This window comes from Phascolarctos cinereus, unplaced genomic scaffold (assembly GCF_003287225.1).
Source record: "Phascolarctos cinereus isolate Bilbo 61053 unplaced genomic scaffold, phaCin_HiC Scaffold_726;HRSCAF=1367, whole genome shotgun sequence".
NCBI classification, from domain to species: Eukaryota; Metazoa; Chordata; class Mammalia; order Diprotodontia; family Phascolarctidae; genus Phascolarctos; species Phascolarctos cinereus.
The window spans coordinates 114,511,580-114,529,241 of NW_027556098.1; the positions used below are offsets into that span (position 1 = coordinate 114,511,580).

The 17,662-nt window shown below is 37.1% G+C and overlaps 1 pseudogene; it reads right to left on the minus strand.

Annotated features, from left to right (window-relative positions):
* Window positions 1-3,167: 3,167 nt before the first annotated feature.
* The window catches only part of LOC110208032 (protein mono-ADP-ribosyltransferase PARP14-like), a 38,669-nt pseudogene continuing 24,174 nt past the window's right edge, over window positions 3,168-17,662 (minus strand).

Sequence of the window (17,662 nt, forward strand, 5' to 3'; positions counted from 1 at the left end):
AACTGTGAAGAAGTTCTCTGCTTTATCCATGATCACATAGCAAATGAGTAACAAATCTAGAATTTAAAAGAGATCAAGTTCTCTATACCATGCTGCTCTCTGGGGGTGCTAAGACTGATCCGTTAGACATACAGTCACAAAGAAGAGATTGGGAGAAGAAAAGGCACCAGTTTAGAAGAAAGAAAGAGAAGTTAAAGACACAGAAGTGGGAGGGAAGAAGTGCCAGAAGCTAAGAAACGAGAAGTTTCATGAAAGTAGTAGGAGTAAAAAAGTGGCAAGCACTACAGAAAGGTCATAGATGAGGAGGCTGTAAATACTAGATTTGTCCAGGAGAAAGTCTCTGCTACTCTTTAAGGAAGGTATTTCAGTAGTGAGGGTAAAAAATCAGATTTCAAAAGTTTAAAGATTTGCTTGTGTTCTGGCTGAAGATAGATTTTAAAAATTGTTAACCTCAAACAAAATTCACACCATCTTATAAGTTACAGAAACATGGGATATGAGAGTGGGAAGGAACTTTGGAGATCATCTGGTTTAACCCCCTAATTTTACAGATGAGGAAACTGAGCAACAGAGTGCTGATGTATTTACTTATGATTCCAGTATTCCAATGAAGATCATTGGAGAGAAATGGGAATGTTTATTCTGGAGAAGAGAACATCTAGAGGAGGAGATGGATGATAGCTATTTAAAATTATTTGAAGGGTCATACAGTATTCCTCAAAGTATTGCCACTACAATTCATTCCATAGTCTCGGGTTTGTAGTTTCTGTGATTCTTCTTATACTTTGTATCAAGACATGATTTCTTCTACAAATTTTGTAACACCAAATGCCGTCTTTTATTTGGAGGATGTAAATGAGTTGATATTGGTTACTACTGTAATGGGATTCATGCCCAGATCACCTAAGATAGAAGCAGTCATATGAGAAATGCCAAGGACCTTCAAGAAGAAAAAAGCAAAGTCTGACTGAGACCAGAATTTTCAGTGGACCATCAAGAGTCTCAGACCAATGCTAGGGATATAGGAACAGGGTAGGGCCTGATAACAGCCATCCTGTCTAGATTAACAGTGGCAGCAGTATCCAGACCTCAGAGGGGACAGGAAAAGTGAAGCCTATACAACCCATCCAAGAGTTCTAGAGTACAAAATCCCCAAATAAGAACTGAATAAAGAAAAACAGCAAACATAAAGAATAAACACCACAGCTTAAGAGAATCCTAAGAGGTAAAGACAGAAAAAAGAAAGTAAGCCTACAATAACTATAAGAGCTTCAGAGAAAAAAAAAAGACTTGACCAGCAAGAAGTACAAGATGTTTTCAGAATTAAGCAAGCGACAAAAATGAAATTAGGAATAAGATTAGGGTTTCATATGAAAAAAATTAAAGGAAAAATAAATCATTTAAAATAGAAAGCGGAAAACCTTACCCAAGTAGTAGACTCCATAACAGAATAGAACTCAGTGACTAAGATAAGAAATCTAAGAATAAAGTCAAAAGATTGAAAAATAAAAGAAAATGTAATATATTACTATAAAAAATAACTGACCTGGAAAACAGGTTGAGAAGATGTAATTAAAGAATCATTGATCTCCTCAAATACCATAACCAAACAAAACACCTGGATACCATGTTTCAAAAGATCATAACTCTCCCCAAATTTACTAGAATCACAGGGCAAATGTAATTTTAGAAATGCTATCTACAGCAACAAGAAAAGATAAAGAAATTGAAGGAATATGCACAGGTAAACAAAATGATTGCTTTTTGGCAGATGACATGATAGTGTACTTAGAAAAGCCTAGAAAAGTCTTATTGGCATGAAATAAACCAACAACAATCATTAAATTTTCTGTATTACCATCAAACCTCAGCAGGAACACATAGAGAAAGAAACACTATTCAAAACAGCTACAAAATGTATTAAATTTCTGAGTTCAACATCTGAGTCAAACAGGTATCTTATAAATAAAACCACAAAATGCTTTTTGAAAAAAAAAGATTCCTTTATTGCTCCAACATTAGAAGTACAGCAGCCACTCATGGCCTGATCTTCCTACTGATTTGGTCTGAAAACTTTAACTTGTTCTGTTTTCTGACCTGGACCAGTTTGGTCCTCCTTCAGAAGCCTGGTGGCCCTCTCTACCCTGAGGTTCAACAAAGCAGTTCCAGACTTAGTAAGGATATCCAATGTTGTTAGCTATGCTAGATCTCAGAATTCTCAAATAAAACACTCCCCCACATTCAGCCTCTTCCAATAGCAGGGATTACAGACATGCAGTACCATTTCCAGCCAAAACACTCTTTACAGAAAAAAAACATCAAACCTAAATAATTGGAAAGATAGTAATTACTCATGTTTGGGCTGGACTAGTAGAATAAAAACAATATTGCCCAAATCAATTTACATTTTCAATGTCATAACAAATATATACAAACAAAAAGTAACCACGAGGTTATTTGGGAGGACTAGGAAAAATAAAAACAAAATTTATCTGGAGAAACAAAACCACAAGAATCTTAAGGGGAACAATAAATGAGTGAAAAAGCATTTATTTAGTGCTGATTGTATGCTAAGCATAGGAGTACAGAGGATATTAAGTACAAGGAAGCAAGGTAGATCCTGCTCTCAAGGGGCTTACATTTTAACAGGGGAAGATAACACATATAAGGAAGCAGTGAACAAAGAGTATTTTGGTAGTAGAGATTTAATTACTATTTTCAGAGATAGAGTTGGAAGGGAGTGAAGATAAAGGGTACATGCATAACAGCGCAGTATGAAGATAACTAGGGAATATAGCATGCAGGATAAATCTAGTGAATGCTCACTAATCAGAACTCAGGATCTCAGGATGGGAGTTTGGAAGGTGAAGCATGGGATAGAGAATAGGAAGTATTATGGTATATGTATAGTGTGCAGGAGACTAGATATATTGAAGGCTCACCAATCAGAAGCCCATGGTCTAGACTTCTAACTAAGATGATGAGACACTATGACCAAAAGGAACCCAGATTATCCACAAACATTCCATGAAAATTCTAACAATACATAAGAAGGAACAATGATAAAGAAAACCAAAGAAAAGTAGCTATAAACACCTCTGTCAAGACTAGCACTGCCAAAAGCCTACAGATGCTCTAAGCAGAATAAACTGGAGTAGGTAAAGGGCTCAGGTTGCAAGGTCAGACCAACGTACAGGTAATTCAGGGCTCAGGCATGAGCCACAGAAGGTGACAAAGACAGACCAGTAACTGGTTAGCCAAATGCTCAAGCAGTACACACTTGAGCCACAGCAAGGAGCTCCTGGGAAGCAACTGGGTTCTTGCAGGAAGCTTGATACCAGCACAATTGACAACATCAGGTTGGTGTCTATTAGGGTCACAGCAAGAGATGGAGCTATCTCTGAATTTGTGGCTGTTTAATAAGAAGGAAACAAAAGGGGCTGAGGCCACAACTTAAACCATCTGGAAATTAAGCCTAAATCTAGGGATTTCTACTGAGGGTAGGACCCAGTTTTAGCTACCATAGTTAGAACCAAGGATGAGCTCACTATTCCATCTAAAAGAACAAGAGGGAGAAGAGTTTGACACAAACATAAAGGCTTAATCTGTAAATGAAGGCTGGAGATATGAGTAAACAGAAGAAAACATAACAATGAAGAAATACTGTGAATTTAGAGAAGCCCAAGATGTGGACCTAGAAAAAGAAAGTGCCTCTAAAATAAGCCAAAGCCTCAGAGAAAACAATGATAACTGGAAGGAATGAAGAAATAGATACAAAATTTCAAAATGAAATAAGAGCTATGGGGGAAAAGAGTGGAAAAGAAAATCAATAGCTTAGAACAGAAAGTGGCAAACCTTAGCCAAGAAATAAACTCCTGAAAATTAGAATGGTCCACATATAAAGCAAGGACTCAATGAGACAAGAAATATTAGACTAAAAATAATGAAAAACTACATTAAACAGTACCCCCCCCATAATTTAGGAAACACTGTGGAGGAATAATTAGCAAAATGTAGTAAGACTGAAAAGGAAATAGGTAGAAAAAAGTAGATATCAAATTCTAGAGTTTGAGATCAAAGGAAAGAAGCCTTGATGGAAACAATGATAAAAATGCCATCAGCTATAAAAAGGAAAATATTAAATGTTTCCTATTTTTTAGGGAAAGATAGTGGAAAGATCATTGAAAAAATAATTGTTCTGAGTTTTAATTGAGGTTAGCCACTAAACTAGCTTTGCAAATTTTAGGGAAGTCACTTACACTCTCAGGTTTCATTTTTCCACCTAAAAAATAAAGTGTTGCTAGAATTACACTAAAAGACTTCTCAATTCAAAAAATTCTATGATTTCATGATAAATTCAGTTGTTGACATGTTAAATCTGACATGGACAATGAGTCATCTGAGTGAAGTTGTCCTATAGACAGATACAAGAAAGCAGGATGCTGAGGTCAGTGCTGGAGATAATGATTTGAGAATCATATGTGTAGAGATGGTTGCTGAGGTTATGAAAATAAATGAGTTTCCCAAAATGGTTAAATATAGAGGGTGAAGATAAGGGAGTTAAGAAATGAGCCTTAGAAGAGAGCTAGAAAAAGAAGAGAAACTTGGTCTCATATGCAATTCCCTTTTTTGTTCTTTGTATATTGCAATTTTTATGTTTGTTGATGATTGCTAAATGGAGCGATTTTATCTTTCCATTTCCCCCCTGTCTTTCTTCTCCTTCCTTCTCTCCCAACCCACATCCTTATTCCTTACCTATCCATTTTTTTCATTCTTCTTACTTTCCCATATCTTAGTTTTGGCAATGAAATCCAATAGCACACAAGCACCGTGGTGCTCAGGGTTTAAAAGATTACCTGAACCTAGATTAATATAGTTTTCATCACTATCATACAGTTTCAGTATTGTTATCCTTACTAGTGAATACGTAGTCTAAGGGACACTGAGCTAATTCTAATCGCTGATAGGCTACAAACCTGTTCCAATGGCTGTGAGGGACATGGATGTGTATTTCCTCTGTTCACATTCCTGCAGAACCCTGGAGACACTTTCTTTTACATCGTTTGCCCCAAGTAAATGAATTATTTTCTTGCACTTCCGATTTCCACCTTGTAACTATAAAATTATTGTGAGATTGTTTATCTTGGGAGAAAAAAAAAGGCATGAGACATTAGTTACTAAAACTGTTGGATGCTTGAGAATAAATACAAAGTATTCTATTTGGGCAAAGGCAAGCTGTACGTGGAAAGGAGAATCATGAAGGACATGATACTTGTTTGATTCTTCTGCTCAAATTTTTATAAATTCTCAAAGATGAATAGGACCTTTCAGCGTTCTCTAGTAGAAATCTCTCTCACTTATGAACACCTCTTAAAACATTATTGACAAATAGTCACCCCCTGCCTCTACTTAAAACACTTATAGTAACAGGAAGCTTATGAAGTAGCCCATCCCATTTTTGAAAGGTTGTAATAAGAAGTGTTTTTTTTATACTAAGTTGAAAAAAAAACAAGGTTAATAATCACTCTTCTGTATAATACATTTTCAACACTTGAAGACTGGGAACATGTTCTCTCGCTTCCCTCCTTCCTTGACCAAAAGCTTAAAAGAGAAGTTTTGGTACAGGGAATGCAATCGGGGGAAGGATGTTGCAGAGTCATATACAGCCTGAGTGCTGTATGTAGCTTCTAGTGTACTTTTTATTCCTATTATTTATTACTTATTCCTATTAGTAGCTGTATTTTGCATTTACACTTTTTAAAAACAATTATTAACTTAATAAAAGCCAAGACATTTCACACTCAAGATCCAATCAAGTCCCGTTGTAATGTGCATTCCTAAAAAAAGAAAAAATATATATGTATAATATTCAGTCCACAGAAATCTGTTTATATCTGAGTCTAACACCACTGTACTATACCATACTACCTCTTATGGTACTAACATAGACTGTTTTAATTAATTAATTTGTTTAATCTGTTTTAAGTAATCAGAAATGCTACACTTCCATAGTTACAGTGTTGTAGTCACCGAATATATTGTAATGCCTGAATATCTTCCTCAGTAACATTCTAGAGACAGTGTCTTAACCCCAAAAAGTTCTTTCAATGACTCTGGACATTGATAGGCGATTGTTTCTCTTATCTTTCTGGAACCTTCCTAGATATATCCAGAATAGTCACCACTGCAGTATTCCTCCGTATCCTACCTTTCTAGCTTTATATGTTTTCTTCCCCTGTTAGAATGTATCGATTCTTTGAAGATAGGTACCACCTTGCTTGCACATATCTACATCCCTAGTCCTTGGCACAGTGTCTGGCATGTAGTAAGCATTTAATAAATGCTTTTTCATTCATTTATTCATTCATTTATACTGTAGAACATTGATGAGTTAGATATTTTGAGATGCAGGAACCTTGTGAGTCCTTCAGATCATACCAGATGTGGGTGCTGCCTGCTATAGACACACAAAAGATAAACTCTAGCTTTGAAGGAAAATTATTACAATAATAATACTTCCAGGAACCTTCACCTACTTAACAATGCCTCCTAAAATGTTTCTTCCTTGCTCCCATTGTCTCTCACATCCTTTCTTCCTCACTCCCAGACCTTCATTTTCATTGGATTATAACTGAAACATAAGCATCAATACCATACCTAATGTTGCACATTCTAATTCCACATCTGGTCCAGAAGCTTCTAAAATGGCTTTGTAAACTCCTAAATGAAAAAAAAAGTCACAACAGGAATGAGGATGAATCACAGAATCAAGGAATGCTAGACATGAAAGTGACCTCAAAGATCACCCATTGCAATGCCCACCTCTTCTTAATGTTATATATGAAGAAACCAAGGCCCAGAGAGCAGATGTTAATTGTCTCCAATCATGTAGCTAGTAAGTGAGAAAGTTAGCATTCTTGTGGTATGGAGAGGTATGGGCTAGAAGATAGTAGAGTTAAGTGAATTTGGAATTGATTAAATGGTTGAACCCTGAGTAGCAGTTAATGATTTGATATCATTAATAGGAGGTCTTTGATAGGGTCATGCAGGGATCCACACTTGACCCAGTGCTATTTAACAAGAGGTAGACAAGGGTATAAATAATATGTTTATCACATGTATTGAACCAACTCTAATAAGGATAAATGGAAAGTATTAAATTTTGATTTAAAAAAATCAGCTTTACAAGTGAATGGTATCAGAAGAACTAAAGTGACTACAACTTGGTAAAAAACAAAACAGAACAAACCCAACAATTTAAAAGTTTAACTCTGATCAGTGCAATCAGTAATCAACCATAACATTGGTTGACAGATGATGAGATATACTTCTTCTTCTTCTTCTTCTTCTTCTTCTTCTTCTTCTTCTTCTTCTTCTTCTTCTTCTTCTTTGGCAATTGGGGTTAAGTGACTTGCCCAGGGTCACACAGCTAGTAAGTGTCAAGTGTTTGGTCTGTGGCTGGATTTGAACTCAGGTCCTCCTGACTTCAGGGCAGGTGCTCTATCCACTGCACCATCTAGCTGCCCCGAAATACACTTCTTACCTCTTGAGAGAGTGAAGATGTACTAGAGATAAATTCTCAGACAAGGCCAAAGTGTGGATTTGTTTTGCTTGACTCTAATTATTAATTACTCATGGGCATTAAAACATTTTTTGGTTGGAAATTTTGAGGAAAGTAGGGGGTATAGTTCTAGTAATACAAAAAAAGAAAAGAAGAATAACTATGAATGAAGTTTTTTTTTTAAGTATAGAAGAAAACACAAAGTTCAGAGGGAAACATACAAACAGGACAGCTTTGGAACCAATGTATTTTTTCAATTTCTTTTTTAAAGAAAAAAAAGAAAAGGTCCAAATTTGGTGTAAATCTGTTATTTGATGTGCTATCTTCTGTTTCTGTTCTTCTCTGTGTATGGGAATGTTTATATTTCCTAATGTTTGTCTAGGTCAGAATATTTAAAAAAATCAGTTTTACAAATACAAGATGGGGGAGAGTTGTCTATATAGTAGTATATCTGAAAAATATTCTGTGGTTTTATTGAGCTATTTATGTCAGCAGTGTGATAGGGCAGTCAAAAAAGCTCACGTGATCTCAGATTTCAATAATAAAGGCATTGTATCCATCCAGAGAAGGATAGCTAGGATGTGAAAGGGCCTCAAGATGGTCATGCCATACGGGGATCACGTGAAATAATTGGAGGTATCTAGCCTGGAAAAGAGAAGACCTAAGTAGATGGGATATATTTTAATATATAAGATATTTGTAAATATCTTATTTTAAGATTTAAGACTGTCATATGGAAGAGCTATCAGTTCAGGTTTGCTTGGCTATACAGAGTAGGTATAAGCACAGTGGAGAAAGTAGATTTAGGATTGATGTAAGGAAAAACTTCCTAACAATTAGAGCTATCTAGAAGTGGAATGGACTGCTTCTGGATATAGCAGGTTCCCTTTTACAACCAGGTGATTGGAGAAGGTAAATGAGAGATGAGATTCAGTCAGTCAACACATATTTATTCTTTTTTTTTTTTTTTGGCTAGGCAATGGGGGTTAAGTGACTTGCCTAGGGTCACACAGCTAGTAAGTGTCAAGTGTTTGGTCTGAGGCCGAATTTGAACTCACGTCCTCCTGACTTCAGGGCCAGTGCCCTATCTACTGCTTCACCTAGCTGCCCCTCAACACATATTTATTAAGTGCCTACTATGTACCAGGTACTGTGTTAAGTGCTAGGGATACAACAAGAGGTAAAAGATTCCCTGCCCTGAAGGAGCACACAATCTAATGGGGAAGACAACAAGCAAGTAGATATATACAAACAAACTATGTACAGGAGAAATAGGAAATAATGGAAACAAGGCACTATAATTAAGAGGGTCTGGGGAAGGTTTCCTGTAGGAGTTGAGATTTTAGCTGAGACTTGAAAGAGGTTGGTACTTGGAGTAGAGGAGGGAGAGCATTTCAAGAATGAAGGACAGCTAGAGAAAATGCCTGGAGCTGGAGTATTTTGTTCAAGAACAGTGAAGAGGCCAGTGTCACTAGACCAAAGAGCATGTGCCAGGGTGGGGATGGGGAACCTTTGGCCTCGAGGCCACAAGTCCTCAAGTGTGGCCCTTTGACTGAATCCAAACTTCACAGCACAAAACCTTTTATTAGCAGCTAGGGAGTAAGGTGCAAGAAGATTGGAAAGGTAAGGAGGGGGCTAGGATACGAGAGCTTTGAATGCCAAAACAGAGTATTTTCTATTTGATCTTAGAGGTAGAAGGGAGTCACTAGAGTTTAATGGGGTGGGGGATAAAGTGGGACAAGGAGTGTGTATGACATGGTCAGATCTGTGCATTAGGAAAATAATTTTGGTGGCCAAATGGAGAAGGATTGGAGTAGAGAGAGACTTTAGGCAGGCTGATCCACAAGCAGGCCATTATAATAGTCCAGGTGTGAGGTGATAAGGGTCTGCATTAGAGTGGTGGTAGTGTCAGAGGTGAGAAGTGGGCATATTCAAGAAATGGACAAGCATTGGCAACAGACTGGTTATGGGGGGGGGGATGAGAGAGAGAGAGAGAGAGAGAGAGAGAGAGAGAGAGAGAGAGAGAGAGAGTGAGGAGTCAAAGATGACCCTAGGGAGGTAGTGCCCTGAAGAGTAATAGGAAAGGTAGTAGGAATGGAAAGGTATAGGGGAAAAGATAATGAGTTCAGTTTTAGACATGTTGAGTTTAAGATATCTACTGGATTTCTAGTTTGAGATGTCTGAAAGGCAGTTGGAAATGTGAGATTGGTCAGCAGAGAAGCTGGGGAAAGATAGGTAGATTTGAGAAATCTAGATGCTGGTGCTTATTGATAAATATCAAGGATATGTTTATAAAGTATAATAGAAGAACAGTGATGAGAGTTGATCAGATTTGTTTCCTAACAATTAGCTGAATCAGCCATTCTGAATTCCTTTTACCCAGTCTAGGGTATGGAGCATGCATAATTGTGACAGATGATTCATGACACCTTCCTATATTACTACTTCATTAATCTTTATATTAATTAAAATTCTTCAAACAGAATACCTGTTTTGAGGACAAATGTGGAATTTGTTGAGTTTATAATCACTTCTGAATTCTCTTTGGTGATATCTCCAGAGGCAACCTGGAAGGTAATGGAACTAATCTTCACTTCATAGACTCCCAAATCAGGGCTAGAAATAGCCCCAAGGAGACCTAAGCAGACAAAAAATGAAATGGGACACCAAGCCAGATACTGGGTCTATTGCAATTAGGCTTTTCTCTGTCCCTTTCTTATTCCTTTAATTAGGTAATCTCTTGGCCTACTTTTCTGTCAGGTTCAAGAAGTGATCCTTTAGGTAAAAAAGACTTACAGAATATAGTACATGTAGCATGAATATAATTCTTAGAAGCATGACCAAATTTTTTGAAGTGGAAGCATTTGATTGGTTATGTCTAAATTTATGTAGAAGTCACATGAAAGATGGTTACAACTCCCATGAGTCAATAAAACAGCCTGAAGCAAAAGTGGATAAGTCAGTTGGTTGGTCCTGAATGACATAGGCTATATGAAGACAATTAGCTTCTTGTAATGGTCCATAGTATCATAGTGCTTTGAGATCTTTTTTCTTATTGATTTATTCTGCAAAGAAATCATGATTGTTTTCTTGCAGACTCCAACTACCACTAAGTAGTAAATAAATAACTCTAATAGACCTTGAGTATTATCAATTACAGCAACTTTGTCACTAGTAGTATTTCCATTAATCCATCTGGTGAATTGTTCTGAAAATGCCTAGAAATATAAATACAGATACTGGGTGCAATTTTGGCAGAAACATGAATCAAATTCATTAAAGAAATATATGTGATGAATAAACTAGGATTTATTTCTATAACTGCTGGTTATCCCCAATCAGAATTCCATTTTGGAATCATGGGTAATGAAGAATGTATAAGAAAGTGTTAAAGGACATATCATAAAAAACCTACAGAAGTCTATACTTCAATATTTCAATGAATCTGTGATATCACTGATGTGGGTAATTCCCTCCCTCTGTACAGATTGAAATTCACCCATGTTTTCTTATTCCACGTGATTTCCTGTTGATGTTCTTCCATAGAATCTTCAGAAATGATCCACCCAATATGCTGGAGGACGTTCTTGAGGTCTTTTATGTTTCAAGGGTGCCAGTATTCAGACTTATTATTCCTTGTTCTCAATGCATAAACAATCTCTTTCTTTCTCCAATAAATGATTTCTTTAATGACATCTCTTATTCCAGTTTTGGAGTGCCAGTCCCCATTGGAAATATATTGTCACAGACATGTTTGCCATATTTCTCTATTGCCCCTTGAGTTATTTGTAATGTTAGTTTCTCAGAGACTACAACATTACAGGATCTGCAACTTTAGAACACAATCAGGAAAACATTTCTGTTTGAAATATGGATTTTTGCATTGGGGAATGATGTCCTTTTTTGTGTTCATTTTGGGGTTATCCTCATGATTTCTTGCACACGTGGAAACTCCCTTCATGCATATAGATCAATAATTTCTCTATAACTTAGAGTAGCTTGGGATCATCAAAAACATCAGACAATTTCCAAAATGCAATCCCTACCATTCTCTTTGATCTGTTAAATATTCAGGATGGCTATCCAATTGCTTATCATAATCAATAGAATGCATTGTGGCATAGTGGATAAACAATTGGGTTTAAGTCCTGCCTCTGACAGATACTAGCTTTTGGTGGGAGCAATAGCCTAACTCCTATCCCCATTCAAGTTTTTCCTTAGGAGAAAGGTTGTAAGTTTTTTCTCAAAAGTTATGGAGACTATCCTTGAGACTTGTTTGGCTCAGACTGTTGACATCACTTCCTAGGCCCTAAAGTGCAAAGCACTCATTAGTATGTAGCTAGGTATTGCATTGGAGTCAGGAAGACCTGAGTTCAAATGTGACCTTAGACACTTACTAGTTGTGTGATCCTGTGACCTTTTTGCCTCAGTTTCCTCATCTATAAGATGAGCTGGAGAAGGAAATGGCAAACCACTTCAGTATCTTTGCCAAGAAAACCCTAAATGGGGTCACAAAGAGTTGAACAGGACGGAAATGACTGAACAATAACTAAGTAGCACCCTTTATCAAGAATGGCTAATGGAAAATAGTGGGCAACTCAGGCAATGGAGTATCACCAAGCTCAATCAACACAAGGTATCCTCACGCCTTTGCCCATTGAATATCTTTCCTGTGCTATGACTTTGGTTAACTTTTGAATGATCTGTGAGTGCCTCATTTTGTTTTGATATACAACCTAAAATATCTGAGCTATGCCCAGCCCAGAATACATGCTGTAGTTTTACAGGATTGGAGTGTAATGATCTCTTTGAAGTGAGAGATGAGCCATGAAGAGTATGGTGAGTTCTGATTGGCCTTCAGGCTTCTAGTGATGTCTACTGAGATGGTAGTTACTGTGAGGTGCTCCCCACTCCTGGGAGATTGGAGAGTAAAATGCCTGTGACCATTCGGTAAGGAAAGACTGATATGAATATGCTCATCCTTAATAACTATACCTTGAAGATAATTGTGGTAAAAATGGCTTTTAGGCCCATCAGTTGTATTGTCCCTCGGCATACTCCAAGTTCTACTAGGGGATTTCCTTAAAATTCAGTAACTTTGCCATTAAAGCATCCAAGAGGAATTAAATTTTAAGGGGATTGAAAGCAATGATTTCACCTTCACTATAAGGAAAGGATTAGAAGTATTTTCTCCTTGCTGGGACTGGGTACCTTTGTATTGCTAGTGGATGTCATCACTTCTCTGCTTTGAAAGGAGGCCTACTGAAAGAAGACCTCTCTCAGATTTAAAGGAATCATTTTGTTAAGTCATTTTTTGGTCATGTCCAACTCTTCATGAGCCCAGCAGGGTTTTCTTGGCAAAGATAGTGAGTGGTTTGCCACAGAGTCCTTGTTTTACACACAAAGAAATTGAGACAAACAGCGGTTAAGTGACTTGCCCAGGATCACACAACTAAGGGAAATAATGATTTAAAATATAAACTCACTGGAGTCCTTGGAACCCTGTACATGTATGGGAAACTGGCTCTATCCTGCCCCCTTACCTACAGGGCTTACAATTGTAGAGAGTGGACCTCCCCTGGAGGTGCTGAAGAAAGTGTTACACAAGGCTATATTGAATTATAAATTGACCCTAATGTTTTACAAGTGAGTTTATATTTTAAGTTATTATTTCCCTCCCTTAGCTGTTTTTTTCTATCCCCTTGACCAGGGATTCAAGTGTTTTCCAGCTAAGACAGTTTCTAGGCCTATTGACTTTCTCCTTGTGGTGAATGCTTTACTTTGTTCCTGAGTTTTTGTTTTTGTTTTTTTGGGGTTTTTTTAGGCAACTGGGGTTAAGTGACTTGCCCAGGGTCACACAGCTAGTATGTGTCAAGTGTTTGGTCTGAGGGCAGATTTGAACTCAGGTCCTCCTGACTTCAGGGCCGGTGCTCTATCCACTGTGCCACCTAGCTGCCCCATGAATGCTTTACTTTGGATAAACCTTTGAAGGAAATATTAACCCACATTGATATCTTTATCTTTTGTACATTTCCCACCTTTTGCCATTAAGAGTTCATTCAAATAAGTCAGGAAAAGGCTGTTGGAATTGTTCAGCATCTTCTTATATATTTTTTCTCTTTTTCTCAAAAAGCTTACCTTGTTACAAAATAGCAGATCTTTTCAAAGAAGAAAATCCTATTAGTGAGTTTAGCAGTGTTACCATACCTATAGTCCAGAAAAAAAAAGCCTTACAAAAAACAAAAATGTGAGCAATGCAAGAAACTGCAAATATTGCTATCTATCAGGCTACTGAGAACAGTCTTTTTTTTAATCAAAGCAACATTTATTAAGTTCCTCTATGAGGAAGGCACTTTGTTAACCAAAATGACTCAATTAACTTTACTTGAATGTTGTCAGTATTGTTGGGATACAACAGAAAATGAACTTCCTTTAGAGTCTCCAAAGGTCTTCTGCTACTAAATTTGAACACTTGAGATAGGATTAATTCAGCAAAAAGGATTTTAGGAAACCCCAAATTCCCCATTCCAATTGCTGGAAAAGTGATTGATGCTAAGGAGAGAATGGTAGTCATCTTTAAACATTGTGTGATGATATCTTTCATAATCTGAAAAACATAAAATAAATCAATGCGATACAAGGCTAGTGTCAGAGACAGAGAATGCTAGGCAAAAAGGAACATCTGCATGGCCAATGCTGAAAAGCATTCAGCTTCTGGTTATTCCTTAATTTGATTTAAGAGCTTTGGGAAGGAAACTTGGGACTGATATTGGTCATATACTCTTTGGAAACTGGCTTGACTGAGGTGACAGAAGAAGTATGGATAGAGAACTAACATTTGTGTAAGGACCTTGGAAGTTTACCAGCTGGTGTATTAAGGGAGAGTAGGATCATCATGAAAGAACTCAGGGAGAAGGTAGAGGAGAAAGGTGGGACTTCCAGGGTTGGTTGTGAGTTGATAGCCACATTTGCAAAGGGATTGCTTTAAGGAGTCTGGGTCCTAGTGCCCTTCTCCCCATACAGTGTATATGCCAACACAGAAAAACAGGTATGAGAAGCTATTAATTAGATTTTTGCCTTGTATCACTTATTTAGATATTGTATTTTCTGAGTTCTGAGCTCATTTACTCTGAGCTAGGGTGTTTCGGGAAGACAGGATCAAGTGAGTGGAGGGACAGAGGTATGAAGGGCATATGACCTAGGGTATGAAGAGTATATGACAGTGACTTCTGTGTGACAGCTAGCAATGGGAACAGGAAGAAGAAAACATAATGGTTCTAAGAACTCTGACCATAGTTGCATTACTCTGCTGCCTCTGGTTTTTTCAGTATTTGAGGGAATCAGAAAAGAAGAAAGAGAAAAGAAGAGAGTATGGGAAGATATAGAGACCTTTAAGAGAGCTTCAAATTCAATGTATGTGTGTGTGTGTGTGTGTGTGTGTGTGTGTGTGTGCTCACAAGCATGTAAAAGGGGAACAAATAAAAATTATCCATACATGGAGAACCAGGGTCACCAACTCATCAATTTTCCCCATATCCCTCATAGTTTCCTTACCATAATAAAGCATCATCACCATCATCATCATCATCATCATCATCATCATCATCATCATCAATAACAGTACTACCACTACTAATGACATATCATTTTTTTTTGGCCATTATTGACCATGCCTCAGAAGGTATCAATTACATGTAAATAAATGGCAAATATGATGGATTCTCCCATAACTGTTCACATAAATTGAAAAGAGAAATAGCCTACATGGATTTGAAAAAAGATCCTCTATGGCCTCTAAGGGCACTCAAACCTTTCTCTAACTTTTGTGAAATCCCTGCTCCATTATCCCACCTAGAGCCACCACATAGAGCATAAAGCTGTAGTCCAGATTACAGACTTTTGTTAGAAAAACATGGCCTGCTCTCACTGATTTTCCTTTTCCTGTTGCATTTAATTCTTCTTGGAGGTTTGGGCCAGTTTTCTTTATAAGGCCCCAGAGAGAGAAGGTGGATTGTTGTCAAGGTGAAGATTATAAGGAATGGAGTTGACAATAAGATTGGTTTTTAAGACAAAACCAGTATCTTGTTAAAAATCTAATGACATCAACAATTTTGCAAGACTTCCAAACTATGACCAATGCAATGACCAACTTGATTCCAGAGGATTCACGATGAAAAATGTTGCATACTTACAGAGAAGTGATGGATTCAGAGAGCAGAGTGAGGCATAAATTTTTGGAAACATAGTTAATATGAGAATTTATTTTGCTTGACAGCATATTTGTTGCAAAGGGTTTTGTTTTTTCTTTTTGAATAGAAGAAGGGAAGGGAAGAAGAAAAGGCTGATTTTTGTTCATTAAAAAAATAAATTTAATTAAAATAACGATATACAATTGAAATTATTGAATTATTGAAACAAGCTACTGAAATATTTAAAAGGTAGGAAATACACAATAGAAATGGGGGTGGGGAATCTCATCGTATTAATCAATATTTATTGAGTACATATATGTATATATACATATATACATACATGTACATATATACACATATACATATAGTATTTATTATTAAAACAATAATAAAGGTAAGTGATAGTATAAGTCTCAGTAAGTAAGCAATAATATTATAAGTCTCAATAGTTAATATGTCTCCAATCAGTAAGTCACAATCATTATCAAATCTTACCACAATCAATCATCCCCATCAGGGGAATCATCTACTGGATCACATGACTGAGGAGTCCTGGGATCAGCCTCCAGAGTCCTAACAGGAAGGTCCAGACTATGAGTCCATACCATGGGAAGACTCCAAAGATGGCTCAGGACTACCCACTTTTTTTGTAATTCCTTCTAGCAAAGAAGGCAGTTAGCCAAATAAATGCATGATCAGTGGAAAAGGAGCTGTTTTCAAAACATCCTTGAGAGCATTCCTGTTTATGAATATTCCATTCCTGGAGGGGTGGCTGGCCCTTCCTGGGAGCAAATACTGTAAATAGTCCTTCAACATCTAGCTAGGAATAAGATTAACATAAAAAAGAGTCTGGGTCAAATTGTAGGCATACTGAGCAAGGTCAGAATGTCTTTTTTAATTCATTCATGGAAGACAGAAGGATTATTATCTAGGTAGAAATGTGTGAGAATGTTCAGGAGCTGGGTAGCATTCAAAGAGTTGGTCTTTTTTCTTTTAGGGGTCTAGCACAAATCCCATAACCCCATCATTCCTCCCTCAAATAAATGAGGCACAAAATCTTTTGGGGCAAGGAGTGAAGGTCTCAGCTTCTGAAACTGTTTCCTGCTGGCAAATGGTGTAGAGCTGTGCCTGCCTTGATGGAGTCCCAAGGAGGAGTTTGACTGGAACCAAGCATAGGCTGTATCCAGGGGATGATAGGTAGACGTGGGTTGGTACTCCTGTTTGCTACCAACTGTAGATAAATGGTCCATATTCTGGAAGACAAAAATCTGACAAGCAAGTTCAATATGTATGGCCCAAATATAGGGAGAATTAAAAGTGATGTCAGAAAGGGGGAAAACAAAGAAAGAAAGCAAGAGCCACATTAGAATCATTCACATTTGACATGCAGGGTTATCTGATCTTGTTACTTTCTCAAAAGTTTTGACTTGGATTCCAATCCTTCAGGAGGATCTGATACTATTGGGAAGTAACAACACTTTTGCAGGTAGGAGTTTTCTAACCCTGGGTTCAATGAATTTGCCAGAGATTGAATTTTACTCTAATTATAAGAAAGACTTGTGAGGATACTTAAGTAATGACTAGGCCGAATAGGTTGCCTCCATCTAAGAAAACTGATTGCACCAAAATTCTCTTCCCCAAACCAAATTGAAGAAGTTTCTGATTTAATTTCAGTAATTAATAGCAATACTCAATTACTAAGTAGTTTAGGATACAGAAAGGAATATAATTTTAGTCTGAATAGCTCAGATCTTAAACACACATTTTATTATCCCAGCCTTAGTCTATGGGATAATAATTCCCATGACTATGCCAACAGGCACATGACAAGTCTGAATACTAATTTACTAACCATTTGCTCTGATTATAGAAATTTACTATAAAAGGTTAAAACAGGGAAAGGATTTGT